This window comes from Vitis vinifera, chromosome 18 (assembly GCF_030704535.1).
Source record: "Vitis vinifera cultivar Pinot Noir 40024 chromosome 18, ASM3070453v1".
NCBI classification, from domain to species: Eukaryota; Viridiplantae; Streptophyta; class Magnoliopsida; order Vitales; family Vitaceae; genus Vitis; species Vitis vinifera.
The window spans coordinates 34,472,241-34,499,977 of NC_081822.1; the positions used below are offsets into that span (position 1 = coordinate 34,472,241).

Consider the following 27,737-nt stretch of genomic DNA (forward strand, 5'->3'; position numbering starts at 1 on the left):
TGCCATGCTTCTTCATACAACAACGATAGTCGTACAAGAACATGTCATCCACTTGCTTTTGGTAGTGAACCTCCAAGTCTTCTTTCTGAGAGGCAAACCCTGCTCGGAGATCCTGTAGCTCCTGCCTCAGCTAGGCAGCCTCTTCTTCAGCCTTTTTTTTTGTCAACCACCATGGTTTCCTTCTTTTCAACTAGTTGGCAAGCTTCAGTTTGAACTGTCTCCTTCTCTTCCTCGGCCTTCCTCAATAGACCGATTTCTTCTTTAACAAGCTTTTGGGCAACAGCAGCTTCACTCTTTATTGTCTCCAAGCTGGCAAGAAGATCCTCATTCCCATCCATATTATGGGCAAAGTATGGCCTCATGGTCTCGATTGTTTCCAATCGGTAGAAAAAAGGAGTGTGTTGCCGCATGAGGTTTCAAACTTCGACTATCACCTGAAGATGCAATAAAGAAATCGTTGTGAAACAAGAGGCTAAGGAAAAATGAGAAGAAAAGGGTAGGTGACTTACCATATTTGTCATTTCAAAAGCCTTATAGTCTTGCATGGGAATAATGCGAGAAATGGCGATATTCGGAGTGTCATACAAAAGCCAGGTCATGAAAGATCGACTAGGATCGTTGTCTATCTCGATTGGGATTTGCTAAGTAGCTGGAAAGAGTACCCTATGTTTTGTACCAGGGACTCTCTTTCGGTGAAGACAGGGATTCACTTCAAAAGCTCAGATACCTCCTCCCGATTGGGGACATAGGTTGACTTCGAACAAAGAGAAAAAAAAGTCATGTATTCGAACGATTCTTTGTTGAAGTTGTTCGTGCTGATGAAGGGTATCCTCGTCTCATGATAAACATGTTCATCAACAGAAGGAAGTTTCTCATCTAGCTTAAGGGTGAAGACTGTAGCAGTAGTTAGAGGAACCGACACGAGCGCAAGAGCTGAAGTAGGTTTTGAACAAGCTTTCTTAGAGGGGGTAGGATTGACAACAATGGATTTGGACAAGCACTTGCGCTGTCTCTCACGAAATCCGACCCTCAAGTTTGAAGCCATATCCTCTTCTTTTTCCTCCTCGCAAATAATAAGGGACACTACCTGGACAACCCATGATTTTGGCTTGCCACTAGAAGATGGAGATGACGAAGATGATGAAGTTGATGGAGAAGATAAAGATGAAGGAGGCAGAGTCCTTACCTTCCAGATAGGCGAAGCAGTAGGTTTCGTCCTCTTTTTAGTGAGAGGATGGACAACAAAACTGGAGGATAGAAGACTAGCAGTTAGAGCTTGCCTCAATGTCCCTTCCTGATGTTTTTTCTCTCACTCCTCTAAACGGGCCTAACATGCCTTATAATATGCCAGACGAGCAACCTCATAGAATGGCAAATCCTTTAGCACGAAATGTTCACCAGGCACCAAAGACGGGGGAGCCAGACGAGGAAATACGGGGATGATGAACGACTTTGGATTATCAATTAGCGTTAGCAACTTATTATCTTACAAAAGAACTTTAGGGGCCCATTTGAACGCGTCTATTTCGAACAACTTGTTAAATAGGTGAAAGAAGCCTTGTCTACCCACTCTACAAGGCGTCCCCACCTCTCCTTGCCTATATCACACAAACAAAAAGATCAACAATAAATTGACAGCGAGGAAGAAATAATTGCAAAATATAGAGAAAGTGATGGAAGCGTATCCTACTCGGAATCTCCAATGAATGTTGTGGATAAAAGACTCCATCTGGTTCCTCAGACGAACCACTCCAAGGACCAGAGACTAGGACATGCCCCTTTACCTAGCCTTTGCATGAATCTAAAAGACCAGTCACTGGCTGCAAGTAAGGAATATGGGAAGAAAAGCTAAACCTTTCTTTCCAGCTCATTTTGACAATGTAAACAAGCAAAACTTCCAACAATGAGAGATTCAACTGAAAGAGCATGTCTAGAACACTACATCCCATCAATACCCGGACAAAATTCGGATGAAGAAAAGCTGAAGGGATTTACATAAAATGAAGAAACTGCTTGAAGAGAGAGGGGATAGGTAGACGGAGCCCTGCAACGAATTGTTCCTTAGTAAAATACATCATGTTGTTGGGCAGGTCAACGGAGGATAACGCCTCGTCGTCTATTAGAAGAATAGGGATATTCTCTGGAATATGGAAACGATCCCAGAATTCCTGTTCAGATAGGAAACTAACTGGACGCTCCAAAAACATCTCCTCTTCATCTGAATAGAAGTAGACAGATTAAAAGGGCATTGTGGGGGGTTTCCCTTCACGTGTCATTTTCAAGCTTAAGACCCCTTGGCCGACCAGAACAAACTTATAACCCGTCTGGGATCAATTCGTTTGGACCAAGATAAGTTATGTCTGACACAAGAAGTGAGAGGTTTCTCTTCTTCCACAAGGTTGAACGGAATCGATAGGCTAGGCTCGTTGGACTCTCAGACGAAAAAATCAGTCTAATCAAGTCCTCAGGATTTCTGGCATGCATGATCAACTATGCTTGATGTCTGAGCGTTGGCCCAGACACAGGACATTTGAGCAGTGGATTAGACGCCTGACATCTAAGCAGTGGACAGGACTCCATTTACACCCAAAAGTCAATGTCAATTAATTGTTACACACAATCCCAGACATTGGCAAGCTAAATGGACAATCGGTTGCTGGTCCGAGATTTTGGCACGTCAATAGATGGCACCAATCAACCGCCCTAAGGGCAATCATCATTACAAGAAAGACTAGAGTGTATAGTCAGCACTATAGGGACAGTATCATCAACTCTATATAAACCCCTCAAAAAGCATGAACAAGGTAGGCATGCACATAAACTCATTTTCTGCCACAAAAATAAGTTAGAACTATCCTTAACTGACTTAAGTTTAGGAGGGACGTGCTCGAATCACCTGTCTGGACATCCTTTTGTGCATGGAAGAAGTCTGTCTGATTCCAATACAACTGGACGGACTTCTCAAGAAGCACGAACGGAAAAATTGGGTGTTATCACATAACTTAGTATCGGCTAAGTTCACGAGTTGGAGAAAGGAAGCAGTCCACCTGACTCCAGTGAAGTTGGATGAACCTAACTCTAGTTGGGAACGACACCAACAAATTTCACTTTCATATTCATGCAATTCCAAAGTTTCACATTGAACCATAATTTCTGTATTCTTACATGTAAAAAAGTTTTTTAAAAAATAAAATAAAATAAAAAACCTTAATTAGTAAAATGATAAGTTTGTTGAATTATTTAATTATCCTATAAATGCATCAAATTTTTTACAAAATTAGTGAACCTAAGTTAACTGTGTCATACTTTAATGAACTTGAACTTCCAATTTCAACCTAATAAAAGACCATAACTTATAATTTTATGAAGTATATAACAAACAACAAAAAAGAAAAGATGAAAAAGAAAAAACTAAAATTAATAGCTAATAATAATAATAATTAAATAGTAATAATAATAATAATTTTCATAATAATGAATTAAATAATAATAACGCTAGCAACAACAATAACAATAATAATAATAATAATAATAATTTGCTATCGAGTGAAATCTTTAATTAACTATAAACTCACCAGTCAGTGTCCATTATAAAGTGTAAAGAAGTTATTTGGTGAGTATTGTAGTACTCCAAAACACCATTACACATTAACAAGGAGATCCGGATTTTTTGTAGACATATATTCTACATACATATGTATTTTAAGACTCAGTATCAATACTCCTCAAGTTGAATCACAATAATACATATGTATTAAAGAATATAATATAATAAATAATATATTCAGGTGATTTAAGTAATACATATTCTTATTTAAATATTCAGGGAATATTCAAAAGTAAAACACTATGAACCCAGAGAAACTAGGTGCTACATATGATGTGTCCCCCTTTCCATATTACAATGATTTATTACGTATTGTTCCCTCACCTTATTATAATGATTTATTAGATATTACTTCTTCCACAAGGCAATACATAGGGGACGATAATCAACTACATGTGTGTACGCAATGTTATTCTTCATCACTTTCCCAACATGTGTGTACGCATCTTGCTCTTTGTAAATGACATCCGAGACTCGTGTAAGATTTAGAATAGGAGCAAGGAGAGGCATTGGAATAGTAGTAGGTTTGAGGCATTCCTGGTTGACATCCAACCATGCATTCTCAATTTGATTTTGAAGCTCGCTGTATACTTGTTCCTCAGAGACACCATATTACTTCATGTAACATTCAATGGCTGAGGCCACATGCCTTCTCTTTTGCTCAAACTGCATGTATAATGCAAAAGTTGAGAAAAAAAAAAACCGGTGTGTTATATTCTCCCCACTTGAATAACATATTCTGCATACCTTATGTGATGTGATGTCATCCATGAGCCTCGCAATGAAATTTGAAGATGGCATAATCTTAGGATCGCTGGTCACCCAATCAAAGGCCTCCTTTGTTACTATTTCTCCCATTCCCACCAAGGATGTGGTTGCAAGCATGTAGTATCCAAAGCTTACTAGTGCAACACACATGTACTCTTCAAGTGTTGGTACGTGTTCTTCATGTAACCTCGAACTTGATTCTTCATCTAATGGACATTCACCCAAGTTATATCTATGTATATATGAGACCATATAAAATATCATCAATGCAAAAGGTGGGAATCCAGAGTTAAAGATGTCCTACTACTTCTTTGGCATAGTGCACCCTATATTGGTTTCCTTCTTTCTCCATCTCTTCCTCGATTTCTTTGTACACATCAAAGAGTGCCACATAGCAGGGTTTCATGTATTCTGGAAGTTGATCTATGCTGTTAATATCCCACCTGAAAATAAAATAATGACCCTTGATTTAGGTATATATAAATACATATATTATACACAATCAAGGTTGGTAATGTGCAAGTAGCAAACCTCTCAATGGCTTCTGTGAAGAGCTTGAGTTCACCAGGTGTGCCATATGCATCATAGATATCATCTAGAATGGATGTCATAGCAATTACTTTGGTTAGAATTCGTTTAGCTCGTAAGTATTGAGGCTCAAAATATACCCCATGTATACAAAAGTAGCATTCAACCAATCTGTCTCATGCAAAAGATAACTTTGTAACAAAGTCTAATTCTTTCCACCACCTAAAAGACATTAATATGATCAGTATACAAGAAAGTGATAAGAATGGCCAAGTACATGTGGGGTGATTTAAAAACCAACCTTACAAGATTGCTTAGCTCTTCCTTGTGCAGTGACTGCACTAGATTGAAATCTAATTTGGCTAGCTCTGGTAAAGTTTTATCATGGAAAGCTTCATCTTGGTGTAGGAAGAGTGTAAATGTGAAAAAGTGTTTTAGCGAATTTGACTAATTTTTACAAAATTCAATTTTTTTTATTTAATTTTTATTCCATTTGACTTAGTCTTTTACCTTTGGGAAGAATCCCATTGGGATTGTGCTAATAGAGTCCTGTTTCACTTATAAGTAGAATCTCATTCCACTTTGAGTCCTCTGATTACAAGTAGAGTCCCATTAGGACTGTGTTGGTGACCTATAAAAGCAGGTCACCTTTTACTCTTTGAATACCAATTTTTCAGAGAGTCTTTCATACATCTTTTTGGAGGAATTTTTTCAAAACCAAGTTGTACATGTCTCACTTATAGAGTGCACCCAAGGCAAGATCTGGCTATTGAATCCTGGAGGTAGACCACTGGCACCTTAGTGCATTCAGTTCGTTTTCGAAGAGGGTGGATCTATTTCAAGAACAGTGTTTGTCACGCCTCAACTAATAAGTTTTTCTTACTATTCATTATGTTTTTTGTTTGTGTCTTTTGAGTTAGTCCTTTGTTTCCATACCCTTAAACCAACACTTGGTAGACAGATAAATACCATCTTGCCTCTAACCTCTCCAAACCTTTTCTAATGGTCGGTTCAGGGCATGGGCAACTTGTTCTGCAAGAGGATATCCTAAACTTTCTACCATGGCCTCGAGGTGAGTGGTGGTGAAAGTAAGTGCTTCTGCAAGTATGTCCTCACCATGAACCCTCAGATGTGCAGCTTCATACAAGCCTAGCATGCCTCTTACATCGTTGATCAAAGCTTCCTTGAATCTACCTCATTCATCCGTAAACTTGTTCAATATACCTACATAAACATCACCACTTGAACATAAGATTTTGAATGATAAGAAGGTTTAACATAACAATTTTTTCTTAGTCTCTTACAACATGAAATACTGTACCCTTGTTGCCTTAGTAGTCGAAATCCAAGAGCAATATTGTAGAGATCACCATCCATATCATTGCAATCATGAAAACTATTACAAATTTGTTGTAATGCTTCTTCTATCTCTTGCTCAAAGTGGTATGCATCAATGAAGTTCAGCAATTGGGAAGGGTTAGCAACAACAACAACCGTTAATTCCCTTTTCACTTCCTTTTTCAGATCCTCAATCTGCTCCTCTTTGCAAGCACGTGTAACCTTGACCAACAAATTTTATCATCCAACATATTAAGAAAAATAACTGTCAAATTTATAATTGATGCATAGTCTTCAGGAGTGCAGGTGATAAATTGGTCACCCCAAATGTTGGGGTGAAAGTTTGCCAGGACGATTTTTGGGTTTGGGAATCTGGGCTAGAGAAGATGCTGAGACTTGAGTAGACATGTTAATTCCTTGGATCAATGATAGAACAGTTCTATACCTTGAATGATGAATCGGTAAGTGTCACGCCTCAAGACCCACTCCAAGGGCATGACGGTCATTTCACACTTCAAACCCGAAGGCTTACAGTGTAACCTGACCCAAACAATTATCTTGTAATCGGAAGTTACCAATTACCAAATACCTGTTCAGAGTAGCGGAACAAAATCTAAAATCCTCAAAATTCAATTTCAAAACTAAAACATCCACTATCCAAAATCCATTGTCCAAATATTTGCAAACTTAAACAATTCAAGTACTAGAACAAATTTCAAAATCTCCAAATCTCACCTTTGGTCTAACATAAAATTTGAAGGATCAATATCCAAATAACTTCCAAATACCAAAGGGTCCAAATGAACATAACAAACAGTTAAACAAAATCCAACATAAAATCCTAAGTCAAATCCTAATGATGACCATTCCTCAGCTTAGCCATCATTCCTCACCCGAACTAAGAGTACCTGAAAATTTTTCAACAATTGGGAATGAGCTCACAACCCAATAAGGAATATTAATGCAGTTCATGGATCAAATATTTTCATTTCAAATAGGAGATATCATTTTTTTTTTCTCATCAAATATCAGAGTTTCAAAAATACCAATATATTCAAAATTCAACCAACCATTTTCATATCAAATTCAAACACTTTCACATAAGATTCAATCAAATCCATTCAATTTTCATTACTCTAGTTATCAAATATCAAATGCCCAGTTAGGTGGGACTTTTCAAATGGGTGGCTAGCCTCAAATTGTTCTTGGTGGACGGAACCAAATACTATTACTACTAGTAACCTCTAACCAAACCCCTAGAGGTTGGGGTCCAAATCAATTACATTCTTACCATGAAATGTAAAGGTCAACTATTATATCCCGTTGACAGGGCCGAATAGTCAACTATTATATCTCGTTGACAAGGGTCAAATAAACCAGAGTGATGTTTTTGTTCAAGTATTCAAATTTACACAACATAATATCTTCATATTTTGTGTCATAAATAAAACAAAATATTCCAACATAATATTTAGTGCAAAACAATTTGATCCATGCATGGTAACAAAATATCATTTTCTTTTCCACAATTCAAAATAACATATAAAATAATTTAAATTTTATAAATATTGCATTAACTTCCCTTACCTCAAATTATGCAAAGACCTTGAAAGCTTGGGAGAAAAATAATTCAGGAAAAATCTATTCTTCTCCTAATATAACATAAGAGAAATAATTATTACTATTTATCTATAATTTAACTAATCTATTCCTTATTTAAATAAAATTAATAAATTCTCAATTTGTTTCTAATAACACAGTACTAATTTAATTAAATTACAATTTTATTTCATTATAAAATTCTATATATATATTGCTAAATCTCTCATTCTATTTATTACAAAAAAAAAAAAGACTATTATTACTATTATCTTAATTATTAATCTAAAACTAAATATTATTATTTTAATTAACCAATTCAAAAGCCACTCAACCATTACCTAGTTGTCTTGGGTACACCAAACCAAAAAGCAAGTTTTTTTTTTTTTTTCCATTGCCATCATCATGATTCATTATATATATATATATATATATATATAAGGCTTCCTTCCATTTGGCACACGCCCCTTTTCTTTTTTTAATAAAATTAACCCTAATATAAAATTGAAACCTTCCAAGGAACCTTTTTTTTTTTTCATCTAATAAAACTTAAGATCTCCCAAATACCAACAATAAATCAAAATCTTAAATTTTTTTTAAATTTTTATTATTATTATTATTATTTTTACTATTGATATTAGAACGAATTAAAAAAAAAAAATAAAAAAAAAATAAAAACTAACCCTAATCTAGATTTGGGTTTTCCAAAAGATATCTAATGTGTTTGAAATTAATCAATGAATCTAAAATATTAAACTAGGGGTTAAAATCTTACGTATAGAGATCTGTTCTTCAACCTTGAAATCTGACTCCAACCTATGTTCTCTGAAATTCATGCGAACAGGAACTCTATTCAGAAAAGAACAAGAAGAAATAGAATTTCTAATTTATACCTAGGGTATTTATTTGTAAATTACACTTTTACCCCTCTTCCACTTTATTAAATTAATTAATTAACTAATTGAATTATTATTAGTAATTTCCTAAATTACCCTTAAAAAAATACTTGGGCGTTACATCCTCCCCTTCTTAACAAAAGTTTAGTCTTCTAAACTTGACATACTTGAGTCTTGAAATAATTGAGGATGTTTTTCTCTCATCTCTTCTTCTAACTCCCAAGTGGCCTCTCGGATACTATGATTGCTCCACTGGACCTTTACCAACTTGACAACAACATGTCGCAGTACCTTATCCATCACATCCACAATTTGAACGGGTACCTCTTCATAGGTCAAGTCCTCCGAAATTTGAATAGGCTCCAACTCCACAACATGAGATGGATTATAAATATACTTCCTCAAGGTTGAAACATGGAAAACATTATGAATCTTAGATAGACTTGGGGGCAAGGCTACTTTATATGCCAAAGTGCCTACTCTTTCTAATATTTCAAACGAACCCACAAAACGAGGACTAAGTTTTTCTTTTCTCCCAAATCTCATCACAGACTTCATAGGTGAAACTTTCAAGAACACATATCACCCACCTCAAACTCCAAATCTCGCCTACGATGATTAGCATAACTCTTATGTCTACTTTGAGCTGCTTTTAATCTTTCTTTAATCAAAGCAACTTTTTCAACAATCAACTGCACAAGTTCAGGCCCCAAAAGTTTCCTTTCTCCAACATCATTCCAACAGATAGGAGATCGACATTTCCTACCATACAATGCCTCAAAAGGTAACATCCCAATGCTAGCTTGAAAACTATTGTTATAGGCAAACTCTACTAAAGGTAAATGATCATCCCAATTACCTTGCAAGTCCAAAATACAAGCTCTCAACAAGTCTTCTAAAACCTGAATTACCCTTTCTGATTGACCATCAGTTTGAGGATGGAAAGCAGTACTAAAACTCAACTTAGTGCCCAAAGCTTTTTATAGACTATGCCAGAATCTAGAAGTGAAACGAGGATCTCTATCAGACACTATAGAAACTAGTACTCCATGCATTCTCACAATCTCCTTCACATAAAGAAAAGCTAAACGATCTAAAGAAAAGTTGACTTTCATAGGCAAAAAGTGAGCAGACTTTGTCAACCGATCAACAACCACTCAAATAGCATTATTACTCCCTAAGGTTCTTGGCAATCCTATCACAAAATCCATGGTAATATGCTCCCACTTCCACTCAGGAATAGCAAGTGGCTGCAAAGACCCTGCTGGTCGCTGATGCTCAGCCTTCACCTGTTGACACACTAAACACTGAGCCACAAATTGTGCAATATCATGCTTCATACCTGACCACCAATAGTTTTGCCTCAAATCCTTGTACATCTTTGTCCCTCTTGGGTGGATTGCAAACTTGGAACAATGAGCTTCCTCTAAAAGCTCCCTTCTTAAGTCTTCATCATTTGGGACACAAAGTCTAGTCCCAAATCTCAAGATCTCTGACTCATGCCCAATTGGTGTCTCAGCTGATTTGTGTTCAGCTGGTGCTCCTTGATTGAGGAAGTGATCAACAAAATTTATACCTATAACACCATACACTAGGGTAGCAAATACAAAGCTACTATAGTATAGTGGCTCTAAGGATCGTTCACTAGGAATGATTTGCAAGCAATCAAGGATACCAATTCCAAGTGAATTGGTTTTGTTTCATTTCACGGTTAGTTTAAGAAATAAAACACAAACTTTGATTTGTAAAGGTTGAGATTTAAACTAACTAACTTAACAGAAGTTTGGAATAATTTAGGAAGAAAAGCATTCCTTGGAGATTTAGGTTCACTGGGGTGGTTCCTCATGCAAAAGACATAGCTCTGGTCAGATGGTTCATTTCCTCGCATTAGAGATTCAACTTAGAGTCAAGTCTCTAACCGGTGATGTACAGAGACTCCTTCAATTAGATTTCACTTTAATTCTCTCACTGATGCACCTTGCAATGGTTCATGCCTCTCACGAGCACTTACCATTCAAGGTGATCTTTAACCTTGGACTTCCCTTCACAAACTCGCAAGAGATAACTAATGGATGTCTCCTAGGAGTCCAAAAGCTTACCAAGTGTTGGTAATTCCGGAAAATCCTACCTTGAAGTCACCTACCAGAGGCTCGCAAGGGGTAAACTAGTGCATTTCCACGGTTGGAAATCACTTGCCTTACCAAGTGTTGGCCCAGGTGACTCCAAGGTGTTTTAAGTTAACTAAAAACATTGAAATCACTAAAGGATTTCACTTCCTCTTCATTACTAGCTAAAACCACAGAGCTTTGCATTTTTGCACTTGGAACCTTCCCCGGCAACCTTAGCTCCAAGGAATTGGAGGTTTAGTTACTCATTCTCTGGGGAAAACTCCTCAGAGAATTCATAACTTAGAAATATAATGAAAATACAAAGTGAGAAGGTAAGGCAGTAGAAAGAAAAGACCTTTACTTCCTTACCAAATGTTTACAGAAGGAACTCCTCCCCGAGAACAGGCTCCCGAGAGGTATTTATATCAAACTAATATAAAACTAATTCTTACAAAGATATTTGGTCTTTTTACTAACCTAAAAACTAAGGAATCATGTAATTGGTGGTTTACAAGGAGTATTTTGGGATTTAGACAACAAAAATCTAATGGAAAATATCTCCCAATGTCGGTAGCAAGCTTCGGGAGGCTTCAGGAGCCATTTCGCAGGTGAAAAGTGGGGCCTGCGAAATTTCGCAGACACCCAAGAGGGCTGCGAAATTATCTTGCAAGACCGAGCTATCTTCACTAGGCTGCAAAGTTGGCTTCCATCTTGAAGTTTCCAGCTCCCTTCTCGCGGCATGGTTCGTGCATCGTCAGAAGGAGAAACACCTTACTGTACAAAAGTGCTGCGAAATTCTCGCAACAAAAGGCTGATTCCGCAACACTTTAGAGTGACTGGCTTGTAATGGCTGCAACTTCTTCGTTTCAACTCCGAATTGCGCACCGTTTGAAGCATTGGATTGTTGACTTCCTGAGCTTTGAAATGGTATATAGCTTGCATCATTTGGACTTCAGAAAGTGCTCCAAAAGTGGCTGCTACGACTGTCATCAAGAATAGGCTTCATAGCAGATTCTCTTTGCTTTTTCTCCTTGCAATCCGGATTCACTCTTGGCAATTGAATTCTAAGCTTTGCCCAAGATTCCTCATAGCTCTCCTCATTCTTGACTTGCTTTGGTGATCAAAATACTAACAAAAACACCAAAACTTACACAAAGTGATCAAAATTGCTTTAAAGGATCCTTAACATGCCAATTGAGTTAAAAGGTCTAAACTACTACTCAAAAGTGTTAAAAAGGATTAATTAAAGGCTATCAAATAGCACTTTTTGAGTAGTAATCAATCTCATCATCTGACAAAACAAAATCAGGCTTACTGCCCCTCTTAACTTCCTCCATAACTTGCACTAATTGGGAATCATTCTTTTGTAGGGTCTTAATTTTCCCAACTAAGTCTGGTTGTACTCTGAAATTTGCTACAAGTGCTTCTAAGCCCATAACTCAAAAGTGGACTTGTAAACTCCTCAACTCTTCAAGAAACTGCCTTTGACAGCCTCTAATAGCTGCTAGAGAACCAACTGACTTCCTACTCAATGCATCAGCTACAACATTCGCCTTCCCAGGATGATACTGAATAATACAATCATAGTCCTTAAGTAGTTCTATCCATCTTCTCTGTCTCATGTTCAACTCCTTTTGGGAAAATAGATACTTCAAACTCTTATGATCTGTGAATATCTCACAAGTTTCACCAAAAAGAAAATGTTTCCAAATTTTAAGTGCAAAAATCACAACAGCTAACTCCAAATCATGAGTAGGGTAGTTCTTTTCATAAGGCTTCAACTGTCTAGAAGCATAAGCTACAACTCTCCCATGATGCATAAGAACACAACCTAAACCCTAATGAGAGGCATCACTATACACCACAAATCCTCCTGAACCTGAAGGGATAGTCAAAATAGGAGCTGACACTAATCTATTCTTCAACTCTTGGAAGCTACATTCACAATCATCAGACCACTCAAACTTAACTCCTTTCTGTGTTAACTTAGTTAAAAGTAGGGCAATCTTAGAGAACCCTTCTATAAACCGCCTATAGTAACCAGCAAGTCCCAAGAAACTTCGAATCTCAGTCACAGTACTAGGTCTTCTCCAATTAGCTACAACATCTACCTTTCCAGGGTCAACTGAGATGCCATCATTGCTTACCACATGCCCAAGGAAAGAAATTCGGTCTAACCAAAACTCACACTTCTTCAGTTTAGCATACAACTGCTTATCTCTGAGGGTCTGTAATACAATACTCAAATGGCCCTCATGCTCCTCTCTACTTCTTGAGTATACCAAGATGTCATCTACAAAAACCACCACAAACTGATCTAAATAGGGTTTGAATACCCTATTCATCAAGTCCATAAAAGTAGCAGGTGCATTAGTCAAACCAAAAGGCATAACAAGAAACTCATAGTGCCCATACCTAGTTCGAAAAGCAGTCTTGGGTACATCTTCCCCTCTAACCCTCAACTGGTGATAACCCGATTGAAGATCTATCTTAGAGAACACACAAGCACCTTATAGCTGATCAAACAAATCATCAATCCGAGGAAGGGGATACTTGTTCTTCACTGTCACCTTATTCAACTCCCTATAGTCAATGCAAAGTCTCCTTGAGCCATCCTTCTTTTTTACAAATAGAACAGGAGCTCCCCAAGGTGAAACACTAGGCCTGATAAAACCCTTGTCTAATAACTCTTGAAGCTGAACTTTCAACTCCTTAAGCTCCACAGGTGCTATCTTGTATGGGGCCTTAGACATAGGACCTGTTCCTGGTACCAAATCGATGGTAAACTCCACCTCTCTCTCTGGTGGCAAGCCAGGCAAATCCTCTGGAAAGACATCAACATACTCCCTTACTATGGGTATGTTTTCCAACTTCAAATCACTTTCATTACTCATCACACTAGCCAAAAATCCTTGGCAACCCTTCTTGAGCAAGCTACTAGCTCGCAAGGCTGAGATCATACGCAGTGGTCTGTCCACATGCTTCCCTTCAAAGCTAAACTTAGGCTGACCAGGAATACTAAACGTCACCATTTTCTCAAAATAGTCAACAGAGGCATGGTAGGAAGCTAACCAATCCATCCCCAAAATCACATCAAAATCCTAAAGATCAAGGAGTACTAAGTCAACTGGCATTTCCCTATAACCAATCATCACAATACAATTTCTAAGCATTCTACTGACCACAACAGAATCTCCCACAAGAGTAGTAACAATCAAATCAAAGTCCATGCTAGCAACAGGCAAACCCAACAAACTGGCAAAAGATACTGAAACAAAAGAGTGTGTTGATCCAGGATCAATCAAGACTCTAGCAAATAAGGTGTGGATTCGGAGAGTACCTGTTACCACATCAGAAGTGGCCTGAGCATCTCGATGAGTCAAAGAAAACACCCGTTCTTGGGCTTTGGGTTTCTGTTTATCCTCCTTATTTTCCTCTTTAGGCTTCCCATTGATGAACTTCCTATTCTCTAGACAATCTCTGATCAAATGTCCTTGCTTCCCACAACCAAAGCAAGCTCCAGTCTCTCTATAGCATGGCCTACCCCCATGCTTCTTACCACAAGTAGGACAAGCCCCATCTAAATAATGCGTTGCATTCCCTTTATTCTGATTTCTTCCTGATGTAGACCTTCGCTGTGCTTGATTACCATGAGCACTATCACTCCTATTTCACTTCCTTTGTTGTTCCCTATACTGATGAAGCTCCTCATTATCTTTCTCTGCTATAAGGGCTCTGTCAACAACCTCTGAATAGACACCAAGCTTCAGAATAGATATCTTGTTCTTCAAATAAGGCTTCAATCCATCCTGAAACTTTAATGCCTTTTCCTCCTCTGTAGCAATCAACTGTGGGGAAAAACATGATAACTCTGTAAATTTGGCCTCATATTGAGCCACAGTCATATCTCCCCGTTCCAAATGAATAAACTCTCCCACCTTCTGCCGCCTAACACTGTCAGGGAAATACTTCTTGTAGAAAGCCTCCTTAAATTGTCTCCATGTTATGGGTCCCTGATCCTCCAAAAGTCTCCTAGTCATACGCCACCAATGATCTGCCTCTTTATCTAACATAAAAGCTGCATAAGAGGCTTTTTGCTCCTCAGAGCAATCTATGACACCAAAGAATTTCTCCACCTTAAGGATCCAAGCCTCTGCCTCTGTGGGATCTGTAGCACCAGAAAAGTAAGGAGGACCCAATTTCTTGAAGTCATCAAAAGAGTTACCCCTAGAAGATGAAGTCTGTCCCTGAACATTAGTCCCAACAGCTCGAGCTTGGCGTTCAACTAAACCAGCTAGTGTCCCAAGATACCTATAGATCCCTTTTGCACTCACGGGAGGCAAACCCTCAACTGGAGGTACATCATCATTAATCTGACTATTTTGTGAAGAAGTTGCTCTTCTTGGTGGCATGATGTCCTAAAATAATAAGGCATAACTAATTTAGTCACTAAAGAACCAATTAGAAAATTTACAAATAAAGAAAGAATTGGAATTTATACTAAATGAAACTAAAACTTAAACAAATGCGTCACTCATCTATCCCCAATCTAAACCAATTCAAATTCCCATCAAGATCAAAACCTAGTGCTCTGATACCACTCTGTCACGCCCCAAGACCCACTCCAAGAGCGTGACGGTCATTTCACACTTCAAACCCGAAGGCTTACAGTGTAACCCGACCCAAACAATTATCTTGTAATCGGAAGTTACTAATTACCAAATACCTATTCAGAGTAGCGGAACAAAATCTAAAATCCTCAAAATTCAATTTCAAAACTAAAACATCCACTATCCAAAATCCATTATCCAAATATTTGCAAACTTAAACAATTCAAGTACTAGAACAAATTTCAAAATCTCCAAAACTCAACTTTGATCTAACATAAAATTTGAAGGATCAATATCCAAATAACTTCCAAATACCAAAGGGTCCAAATGAACATAACTAACAGTTAAACAAAATCCAACATAAAATCCTAAGTCAAATCCTAATGATGACCATTCCTCATCCTAGCCATCACTCCTCACCCGAACTAAGAGTACCTGAAAAGTTTTCAACAATTGGGAATGAGCTCACAGCCCAGTAAGGAATATTAATGCAGTTCATGGAAAAATATTTTCATTTCAAATAGGAGATATCATTTTTTTTTCTCATCAAATATCAGAGTTTCAAAAATACCAATATATTCAAAATTCAACCAACCATTTTCATATCAAATTCAAACACTTTCACATAAGATTCAATCAAATCCATTCAATTTTCATTACTCTGGTTATCAAATATCAAATGCCCAGTTAGGTGGGACTTTTCAAATGGGTGGCTAGCCTCAAGTTGTTCCTGGTGGACGGAACCAAACACTACTACTACTAGTAACCTCTAACCAAACCCCTAGAGGCTGGGGTCCAAATCAATTACATTCTTACCATGAAATGTAAAGGTCAACTATTATATCCTGTTGACAGGGCCGAATAGTCAACTATTATATCTCGTTGACAAGGGTCAAATAAACCAGAGTGATGTTTTTGTTCAAGTATTCAAATTTACACAACATAATATCTCCATATTTTGTGTCATAAATAAAACAAAATATTCCAACATAATATTTAGTGCAAAACAATTTGATCCATGCATGGTAACAAAATATCATTTTCTTTTCCACAATTCAAAATAACATATAAAATAATTTAAATTTTATAAATATTGCATTAACTTCCCTTACCTCAAATTATGCAAAGACCTTGAAAGCTTGGGAGAAAAATAATTCTGGAAAAATCTACTCTTCTCCTAATATAACATAAGATAAATAATTATTACTATTTATCTATAATTTAACTAATCTATTCCTTATTTAAATAAAATTAATAAATTCTCAATTTGTTTCTAATAACACATTACTAATTTAATTAAATTACAATTTTATTTCATTATAAAATTCTATATATATATATATATATATATATATATATTTTGCTAAATCTCTCATTCTATTTATTACAAAAAAAAGAAGACTATTATTACTATTATCTTAATTATGAATCTTAAACTAAATATTATTATTTTAATTAACCAATTCAAAAGTCACTCAACCATTACCTAGTTGTCTCGGGTACACCAAACCAAAAAGCAAGTTTTTTTTTTTCCATTGCCATCATCATGATTCATTATATATATATATAAGGCTTCCTTTCATTTGGCGCACGCCCTTTTTCTTTTTTTAATAAAATTAACCCTAATATAAAATCGAAACCTTCCAAGGAACCTTTTTTTTGTTTTTCATCTAATAAAACTTAAGATCTCCTAAATACCAACAATAAATCAAAATCTTAAATTTTTATTTTTATTTTTTTATTTTTTTTATTTTTTTACTATTGATATGAAAACGAATTAAAAAAAATAAAATAAACTAACCCTAATCTAGATTTGGGTTTTCCAAAAGATATCTAATGTGTTTGAAATTAATCAATGAATCTAAAATATTAAACTGAATCTTACCTATAGAGATCTGTTCTTCAACCCTGAAATCTAACTTCAATCTACGTTCTCTGAAATTCTGCGAACAGGAATTCTATTCAGAAAAGAACAGGAAGAAATAGAATTTCTAATTTATACCTAGGGTATTTATTCATAAAATTACACTTTTACCCATCTTCCACTTTATTAAATTAATTAATTAACTAATTGAATTATTATTAGTAATTTCCTAAATTACCCTTAAAAAAATACTTCGGCGTTACAGTAAGTATGAGAGAAATAGCTTGGCAAGCTCCATATTTATAGGGCAGCATTGGCATTCATTGGTTGTATGTAGTTGAAAAGTATGTGGAATTTGGTTTGGTTTTGGGGCCCATGATTTGAAAGGGTAGTGCATGGAAGAGACTGATGGCAAGAAAACTATTGGCCTTCTAGTGTCTCTTTGGTTAAATTCACTCAAAATATCCAAACAAGTCATAAATATTAGGTGGCGGCTAGGATCTAGTAGATGAAAATTAAGTGATTTTTTTTTTTCAGCCAATATTGTCATTGAACCACATGGATTGATTTTTATTTTGGTTTTAAAGGAAACTATAACAATGTAATTTATACAACTCAGCTAATAATAAATAATAGCAAGAAAATTAAAGATCACTATTTTTAAAGCTATGAAAATTATTGTAAGAAAAAAGACAAAGTTATATTTTTCAATATATTATTCATTTATCTTCTTTTTTTAGATTAATATTTCGAATGTATTTAAAAAAAAAAGCCAATATCATTTTATTAATTTTCATTATTTTAATCATAATTTATAGTATCTTTAATCTTTTATTTTTATTTTAAAAAAAATCTCTTACACAATACATCATTTTAAATAATTTTTTTATTTTCATTTTAAAAAAATGTTTGACAGTGTTTTTTTTTTTTTTTTTTGCTAAATAATAAAAACCTGTTTAGGCTTTTCATTTAAAAATAAAATTGTTTTTAAAAATTAATACCACTATCGATTATTGTTCTTGAGAAATAATTTTTTAAAACAAAGTAGTAAGTATAATAATTTTAAAAAATAGTATTAGTAATTATTAATTTTAAATCATTATTATTTATTTTTAACAAAATAAATCAATTATGCTTTTATAAGAGGTTAATATCCATATTTTTTATAATATTTATTAAAAATATAATTTATGATTATATTATGATAATCCTATTCATATTTTATTAAAAAATATTTAATTTAAAAATGTATTTATAATTACAAAGTTATTTTTATTTTTTATAAGACTTGAATTAAATTAATTTTATATTATATAAATTGAATTTATAATTTCTTTTTTACAAAATCAAAATAAAAAATTATTTTTAAAACGGACTTATCTAAAAAAGTTTTTGATTTTTAACTTTTAAAAAGTGTTTTTAAGAATAACTTGTTTCATTTCTTTGAAATTATTTTTTATTTTATTTTTACTATACTTAAATCATCCAAATATGAAAATGAATGAGAAAATAAATAACATATCTATTCTTACTCTTCATTTCTATATACCAAACATGGTCGTGATTTGGCTTCATGCTAAACATGACCTAATTGCTTTGGCTTCGTACCAAACATGGCCTAATTGTTTTAATTTGGCTGTTAGTTTTTCTTAGAGTGTTCTGTTTTAAATAAAATGCTTCCTTTGTTGAGAATAAGACAAACAGTTTGAATAAAGGCCCCTTCTCCGTAGCTGTCTAATCCAAATTAAGATAATCATGCAAATCTAAAATCGTAAGCTTATAGAACTCGTAACCAAGCATAACTGCTTCCCAACATATGCCTTTTCAAGCGAAAGCCACATGCATATTTTGTGAGTAAAATTTCAATCCACAATCAATCATTTAAGCAACTTATCTCAATTTAAGACTTTTATATATTTTAATCATAATTAAACTCAAAATATCATTAATTAGAATAATTAAATAATTTTAGATAATAAAAATTAAGATATTAAATAAAAATTAAAATATCATCTTCTTTATTTATTTTCAATTTTTTTGTAATCTTCTTCATTTATTTCTCAAATGAAACCCTAAGAGTCTGTTTAATTTATGTTTTCTAAAAATTATTTTTAAAAACCATTTTTAAGTTAAAGATAAAAAAAATCGTTTTTTAGTGTTTTTATAAAAATAAGATCAATCATAAGTTTTATCTTCACGTGAAAAAGTCTTAATCACTGTTTGGCGGCTGGTTGAATGTTGAGAATTATTAAGGGAATAAGATACACTTTTCGTATTTCTAAGAGAACAAAAAACATATTTTAAATGTTTAATTTAAATATTATGATGACTATATTACAAATAAATGGTAGGGTTTGGGTACGCATCACTAAGGTTCACAGTTCACCTCCATGACTTCCTATATAAATCAAAGGCTTTGCCGTTATATGAAGGTACCTATTAGAACAAAAGTTTTAAGTTAATATAAATCAAGTCAATTGGGCTGATACCTTGACATTAAAGTTAATGAGCGTGTGGAGGGAGAGAGAGAGAGAGGAGAAAAATAAATTTGAGCTTCTCTTTTTTTTTTTTTTTTTCCAAAAAAATAAAAACAACAGTAAGATTGAAATAAAACAATAAAATGTATTTTTTTTTAAACTGTAAAATCCGTTTTTAAATAAATTGTAAATACAGTTGGAAAATCGTTTTTTTTTTTTTAAATAAAACTGTAAAGGTTTTTTTTTTTTTTTAAACTTTTGAAAATCATTTTAAAAAAAAATAAAATCTAGAAATCATTTTGTTTTAATAAAACATTAAAAAATTTGTTAAAAAAAATTGCAAAGACTTTTTTTTTTTTAATAAAAATCGTAAACTTTAAAAAAAAATTGTAAAAATCATGTCTTATTAAAAATAGTAAAAAAAAAAATGCATTTTAGTAAATAATATGGAATTGGATTTTCATACTTATGTAAATAAAATTGTAAAAATCTTATTTTCAATAAAAACTAAAAAAATAATTTTTTTATGTAATTAAAATTGGATCCGAATATTTATTATTTTCTAAATAAAATTGTAATTTTTTTTAAAAATAAATTTTTAAAATCCGTTTCTTAAAGAATTTGTAAAAGTATTCTCATGGACATAAGATTAGATTTAGATACTTTTTTAAAAAAATTGAAAAAAAAATCATATTTTAATAAAAATTATAAAAATAGTTTCTTTCTGTATGAAAATCAAATTGGAATGTTGGTAAATAAAATTTGTGAAAATTAAGAACTTTGAAGCATTTTTTTGTAAATAAGAAAAAAAATCAAAACTTTCTTTGGTACTTAAAATAGATTGGAATCATCAAAATGGAATATCCTTTTTTTATATAAATAAATTTTTATAATCCTTTGAATTTAGAAATAATTAAACTCATTATGGACCCGCATTTTTCATGTGTGTCCCCACTTAAAATGGCGAGACTCGCTTTTTCATTGTGAAAAATTGATTTTTGAAAAGTTAGTCGCTATTTATTTTAGTTTTTTTTTAAGGAAAAACAAAATAAAAAGAAAATCATGTGTGACTTCTTATTTGAAAAATACATGTTTACAAAAATCGAATCTAGATCCGATTATCAGGTTACTTGGGAATGTACAATGGTGAGCCGTAGCACCCTTTGAAGTCCGTATACATATGATCTCTACAAAACGAATTAAGAGAATTATGACAATTAATTAATTAATCATGGATACCAAGAAAAAGAATCGCACAAATGAGTGCAGTAAATATGTTTAATTGATTGAGCTTTAAGGTCAAGGTCAAATTATAGCTTAACAAGAAATACTATGTTCACAATACCTTATATGAACTGATGTCATCCATGAGCCTACAAATTACAGCTGATGCTGTGATAATCTTAGGGTCACAGCATTATAGGTCTCTCCCATACTATTACAATAATTTTTATTCATCCTACTCCCTAGGTAAGGCAGAATATGTAGATGGTGATCAACTTGATCCATTTGGTCATACAATAGGGTGAATGAGCAGTGATGCAACATTGTTCTTCATCACTTTTCCAACATGAGTGTACCCATCTCCCCCCGTGTAGATCACATCCATCACTCGAGAAAGATTAAGCACACGCATTAGGAGAGGCATCGGAACAACTGTAGGTCGTAGGAACTCCTCGTTAATATCCCTCCATGCATCCACAACTTGCTTCTGAAACTCATCGTATGCCTCTTCCTCAGAGGCACCATATTGCTTCATGTAACATTCAATGCCTGAGGCAACATGCCCTCTCTTTTGCTCAAACTGCATATATAGTTTAGAAGAAGAGTACAGTAAATATGTTTAATTGATTGAGCTTTAAGGTCAAGGTCAAATTATAGCTTAACAAGAAATACTATATTCACAATACCTTATGTGAACTGATGTCATCCATGAGCCTACAAATTACAGCTGATGCTGTGATAATCTTAGGGTCACTGATCACCCAATCAAAGGCCTCCTTTGTTACAATTTCTCCCATACCAATGAAAGACATGGTTGTAAGCATGTAGTAACCTGAGGTTACCAGTGCTATCCTCATATACTCTTCCATTGTTGGTATGCTTCCTTCATGGAACCAATTAGCCTCATGAAAATAAGCTCTAACTAGGTTTTTCATCTGTCAAACATTCAATCAAGTTACATCCATATCCTTACGATATGTTACTATACAAAACAAAGTCAATGCAGAATGTCCTACTGCTTCTATCGCATTTTGAACCCGATATTGGTTTCCTTTTTTCTCCATCTCTTGTACACATCTAAGAGTGCCACATAGCAGTGTTTCATGTATTCTGGAAGGTGATCTATGCTGTTAATATCCCACCTGAAAATAAAACCAGGCTTGATTTAAGTATCACATACAATATAAATGATGAAGGTTGGTAATTTGCATCAATCAAACCTCTCAATGGCCTCGGTGAAGAGCTCGAGTTTTTCAAATGTGCCATATGTGTCATATATATCATCTATAATGGATGTCATGGAAATTGTTTTGGTTAGAATTCATCTAGCCCGGACATATTGAGGCTCAAAGTACACCTCATGATTCAAAGTCGCAGTATCGATCATTGACTCGGACGATCTTGAGGCACATCGATCTCAGTGTATCGGTTTGGTATCGGAAGATACGCAAAATATGATAATTAGAAAATTTTAAAAATTTTAAAAATATTATGTAAATTATTTTAAAAAAATAGGTACAAGTAAGTAAATAAGGTAAAAAATAATATAAAAAAAAATTATCTCATAACTAACATCATTTAAATAGTTATAAAATCATTCATTGATTTCCTAATATAATTAAAATTTACAATATTATAAGATAAAAAATTTATATGATATAAAAAATTAAAAATAATTCAAGTATAAATGTAATCTTTATAACATACAAAAATAATTATTGATTCCCTAATATAAACCTATTATTAAAATGTTGTTTTTATAATTATGATTCTTTTAAAAATATATTTTTTAAATAATTATTGATTTTCTACTTTAATTTGGAATGTTATAAGACAAAAAATTTAGATTATATAATAAATTAAAAATATTAAAATGCCATCCAAGTTATTCTCATTAAATCTCATAGTGCATATAAATCATAACATTCTAGTTTTAATTTACTTTCCCAAATATTGTTTTGACTACAAGTTTGCAAACTTGCGATAAAAGCTCTCCCCGAATGGTCGTCGTCACCGGAAAAGGTATCCAATGCTTAGTTCACTGAAATCGACGCTGAGGAGTGATCCATCGGTCCCAAAACTCTCATGCTCCGTCGATTGTGGTGAGGTAAGTGAGCCCTCATCTGCCTGATCTCTCCTCTTCTAGACTTAAAAAGAAGTCACGGCTCGATTAAATTTCAATGTTTCTTCTTCCTTTGATTTTTTTGGAAAATTTTATGATCTTTATGTTCTAATTTGAAAGGGAAAAAAAATCACTGATTTGAATCAGAAAAAATTTTGTAATTTAACCGATTCAACCAAGTTAACTCGGAATTTGAGCCAAGCCAATTGAGTCCTACTGATTTAATGTTGAGTTAGTGCATAGGATTGTACCTGGTATCGGACTCATCGTGGTAAGTGTCGAGGCAGATACGACTCGGTCGAGTCGTATGGGACTCGGCTAATACTTTGAACCCTGGTACACCCCAAATATCCAAAAGTAGCCTTCCACGAATCTATCTCGCGCAAAAGGTAGCTTTGTAGCAAAGTCTAATTCTTTCCACCACCTAAAATTCATTAAAACAATTAGCTCATGGTAAAATGAGAAGGTGACTAGGTATATCTGCTAGTGATTTGAAAGCAAACCTAGCAATATTGCTTAGCTCCTCCTTGTGTAGGGACTGCACTAGATTGAAATCTAGCTTGGCCAGCTTTAGTAGAGTTGTGCATCCTAGTAGATAGACATAAACCACCTTGCCTCTAGCCTCTCTAAACCTTTTCTAATGGGCTGCTTTAGTGCATGAGCAACTTCTTCCGCAAGAGGATATTCTAAATGTTCTACCATGGACCTTAGATGGGTGGTGGTGAAAGCAAGTGCTTCATCCAGTATGTCTTCTCCATTAACTCTGAGATGCACAGCCTCATACAAGCCCAGCATGCCTCTTACGTCGCTGACCAAAGCTTTCTTGAAGTTACCCTTTTCATCCTTGAACTCATTGAACATGCCTACATAAATACCATAATTTAAACATAAGATTGGAATTATGAGAAGGATGGATTTTAGCTCACACATGATCATTCTTTGGGCTCTTACCACATGAAATATTGAACCCAGCTTGCCTTAGTTACCGAAATTGAAGAGCAACATTATAGATATCACCTTCCATATCATCACCATCAGGATAGCTATCATAAATATGTTGTAACACTTCTTCTATCTCTCTTTCAAAGTGGTATGCCACCCCAAGACGTTGCACAGCATCGATAAATTTCAGCTGTTGGAAAGTGTTACCAGCTGCATTCATTAGCTTCCTTCAAATTTCCTCTTTCAGATCTTCAACCTGCTTCTCTTTGCAGGCACGTGTTGCCTGTGGCAACCAAGTAATTTTACTAAACAACACATTAAGAAAAGCAACTTTCGAATATATAGGCATTTATAAGCCATATAAGATTTAACACATATTTTAATTCAATTACCTCGTCTTCAGGAGTGTAGGATATGAACTGGTCACCCCAAATGGTAGGGTGATAATTGGCCACTGGACGATTTTCCAGTTTAGAAAATTGGCCTAGAGGGCTTGATAAGACTTGACTCGCCATGATAATTTTTTGGAACGGTAGTAGAACACTACTTTGAAAGCTGACTTGGTAAGTATGAGTGCAAAAGCTTGGGAAGCTCCATTGCATTAATAGGGTAGCAATGGCCTTCAGAAATTGTATATTGTTGAAAATAATGTAAAACAATAATGTTGAAAGTAATGTATGAAAGGGATTGATGACGTGAAAGGGAAAGGGATTGATGACGTGAAAGGAAAAGGTATAAATTGGGGTTTTTTCTTTCTTTTTCCTTTTATTTAATGTATCCAATTTTGAGTCCCTTGTCATTTTGTGCATACCTAATTCTTATAGTCAACACTATGTATAATTCCATTTTCAATTCATTTTTCAGATCTCAATCTGCTCCTCTTTGTAGGCACTTGTAACCTAGACCAACAAATTTTATCATCCAACAAATTAAGAAAAATAACTTCCAAATATTTTCATTGAATTACCTTGTCTTCAGGAGTGTAGGTAATAAATTGGTCATCCCAAATGTTGGGGTTTAGGAATTTGGACTAGAGAAAGAATTGGTAAGTATGAGAGACACAGCTTGGCATGCAGTGGTTGTATGTAGTTGAATAGCAGGAGGGATTTGGTTTAGTTTTGGGGCCCACAGTGTGGAACAGTCGTTAAGATTAGGTGTGGCTACGATCAAATAATTCTCCTAGTCGATGAAAATTAAATTCCATAGGATTAAACTTCGTAAATGAAAAATAACCATTTCCAGACTCGATAATTATTTTTTGAAAAAATAACATTTGCTTCACTTTTTTATTTCTTTTTTTTTTTTTTTTTTTTTTTTTGAATTTTGAGGGATTGCCCTAACTAGCCTGCAGATCAGTTTGTAATGTGGCAATTATCGACCTAGTGGGTTTCATTTTGCGCATCACATTTACTAAAAATATCAATTTAATGTATTTGGACAAGTTTAGTATTGAAATGTCCACTCGGCCAAACCTATATTTCATGGAGTTCGACAAATGAATGCCTTAGGATTGAATGACTGATAATGGATCCAATAAATAGGTTCTCAAATGTCATAATCACTATATATTTTCATATATATTAATGTATGTACTCATTTTTGTAATCTAAAAATTACAATTTCATTCTTCTTATTTCATTCAACTAATTATTTGTATAGGTTTTTCGTCCTCTAAGCTAACAAAGTAATACACGCATATGCCAAATTAAAAAAGAAAAAGAAAAAAAAAACTCAAGTCAACTATAATTTATATTAATGTATATTATTACATTAAATAAAATAAATAAGTTATTAAAAAGGTAACTCATGATATATATATATATATATATATATATATATATATTTTGCTTTTAGATTTTAATACTAATATAAAAAAGGGAAAGTTGTGTTTTCATGGGCCAATATGGTAATAATATTGTTTTTGGAACCCAGGTTTGTGAAAGATGAAAAACATATGTTAATGTGGAAACTTATATCAGATTCATGCACTCTGAGTCGGCTGTGTTTTTTCTACCGAGCTTGCCCCTCCAGGTATCCACGTCAGCAGCCCATCTCACCAAAAAACACCCTAGGCGACTGACCGTTGTTCCTCCCTCTGTCTCATTTGGTACCCATTCCTCTCATCTTTCTACACTCTGTCATGGAGGCGAAGCAGAGGTTCCCACAAGAAAACCCTAGCGTTCAGCCGTTCTTTCTTCCCTCTCTCTCATTTTGTCAGCCATTCCTCTCATCTGTCTTCACTCCGTCACCGAGGCAAAGCAGAGAATCTTGTATATTTCAACAATTTCTCTCATTTAATTTCTGAAGCCTTTAATCCCAAACTCCAATCTAGTTTTCTATCTTCAGCCCCTTCTCCTCTCAAAGTCCTAACCATTTGGACCCGATCATCCCAATTTCGTCACCCCTCCGGATCGAAGAGGGTGTGAAAATTTGCAAAATTTCACACATTTGAAAGTATAAACCTTTACTTGAAAACCTGAATCAAAATTTTTGTTGCCTGTGGTAATTGTGAAGAACCAAATGGAGCACTTCATTGAAACAAGGTCGAGTTAAGAAGACGGCTTGAGGCGGGTACGTGTTGACTGAAAATCTGGTTTAGGATAGCGAATCAGAATGGAAACGACAACTCTGATATATTGGGTTCATGAAGAAGAAATCTCGTGTTCTTCTCATTGGATCACATTTTTCTGTAACCTTCACATCAAATGTGAAGGTAATTAATTTGTATTTAGGGTTGTTTTTTTAATAATTTTTTTGTTTAAAATGGAGCAGAAGAGTGATTTTCGAGTGGTTGTTGTATTTGCAATTTTTCCTCCATTGGTGAGGGCATAGGTTGAGGCAAATGTCGATTTTGGATAGCATGAGCGGTTGTTCGATCTCAATATTTTTGTGTATTGGAGACTCATGAAATGGAAAAATGTTGTGGACATATTTAGAAATTGGGTGGAAAACTTATGTATTTATTCAGATTGATGAATATAATTAGGCAATATCATATATTGACGAAAAACTTGATAATTCAATCATATATATTGAGAATAAAAATAAAAATTATAATAATAATAAAAATTAAAATGCATAAATTATGTGTTGGTTAGTAGAAATTGTTGTTAGTGTTTGTGAATTTGTAATGTTTGTTGGAATTTGTAGTGTACATCTTTTGTCAACGAAGACATAATTGTTTCATCGCATCAGGTACTACCTTAATGCAAAACATGTACCACCTTAATGGTCTTGAGGTACTATATTAATGTACATCAGGTACTATCTTAGTGCATATTTGAGAAATGTTGTTGTTGTGTGACTTAAGACACAATTAGTTCATTTCATTACACATTGCAGCATGACATTGTTATGTTCTCATAGGTTACTCCATCGGTGGCGTATGTAATCATAACAAATTTCATGTACTACCTTAATGCACCTCAGGTACTACCTTAATGGTCCTGAGGTACTACATTAATGTACATCTGGTACTACCTTAATGCACCTGCGAGAAATGTAGCTCTTCTATGACTTCAAACACAATTAGTTCATTTCATTACCTATTGTAGCATGACGTTGTTATGTTGTCATAGGCGACTCCATCGGTAGCTTATGTAATCATAAGAAATTTCAGGTACTACCTTAATGCACTTAAGGTACTACCGTAAT

General features: G+C 34.3%; 2 pseudogenes; both read right to left on the bottom strand.

Moving 5' to 3' along the window:
- Positions 1–706: 706 nt before the first annotated feature.
- On the bottom strand, positions 707–15,256 carry LOC100241386 (uncharacterized; annotated as a pseudogene).
- A 6,052-nt stretch (positions 15,257–21,308) lies between these two features.
- On the bottom strand, positions 21,309–24,598 carry LOC100251655 (valencene synthase-like; annotated as a pseudogene).
- Positions 24,599–27,737: the final 3,139 nt, after the last annotated feature.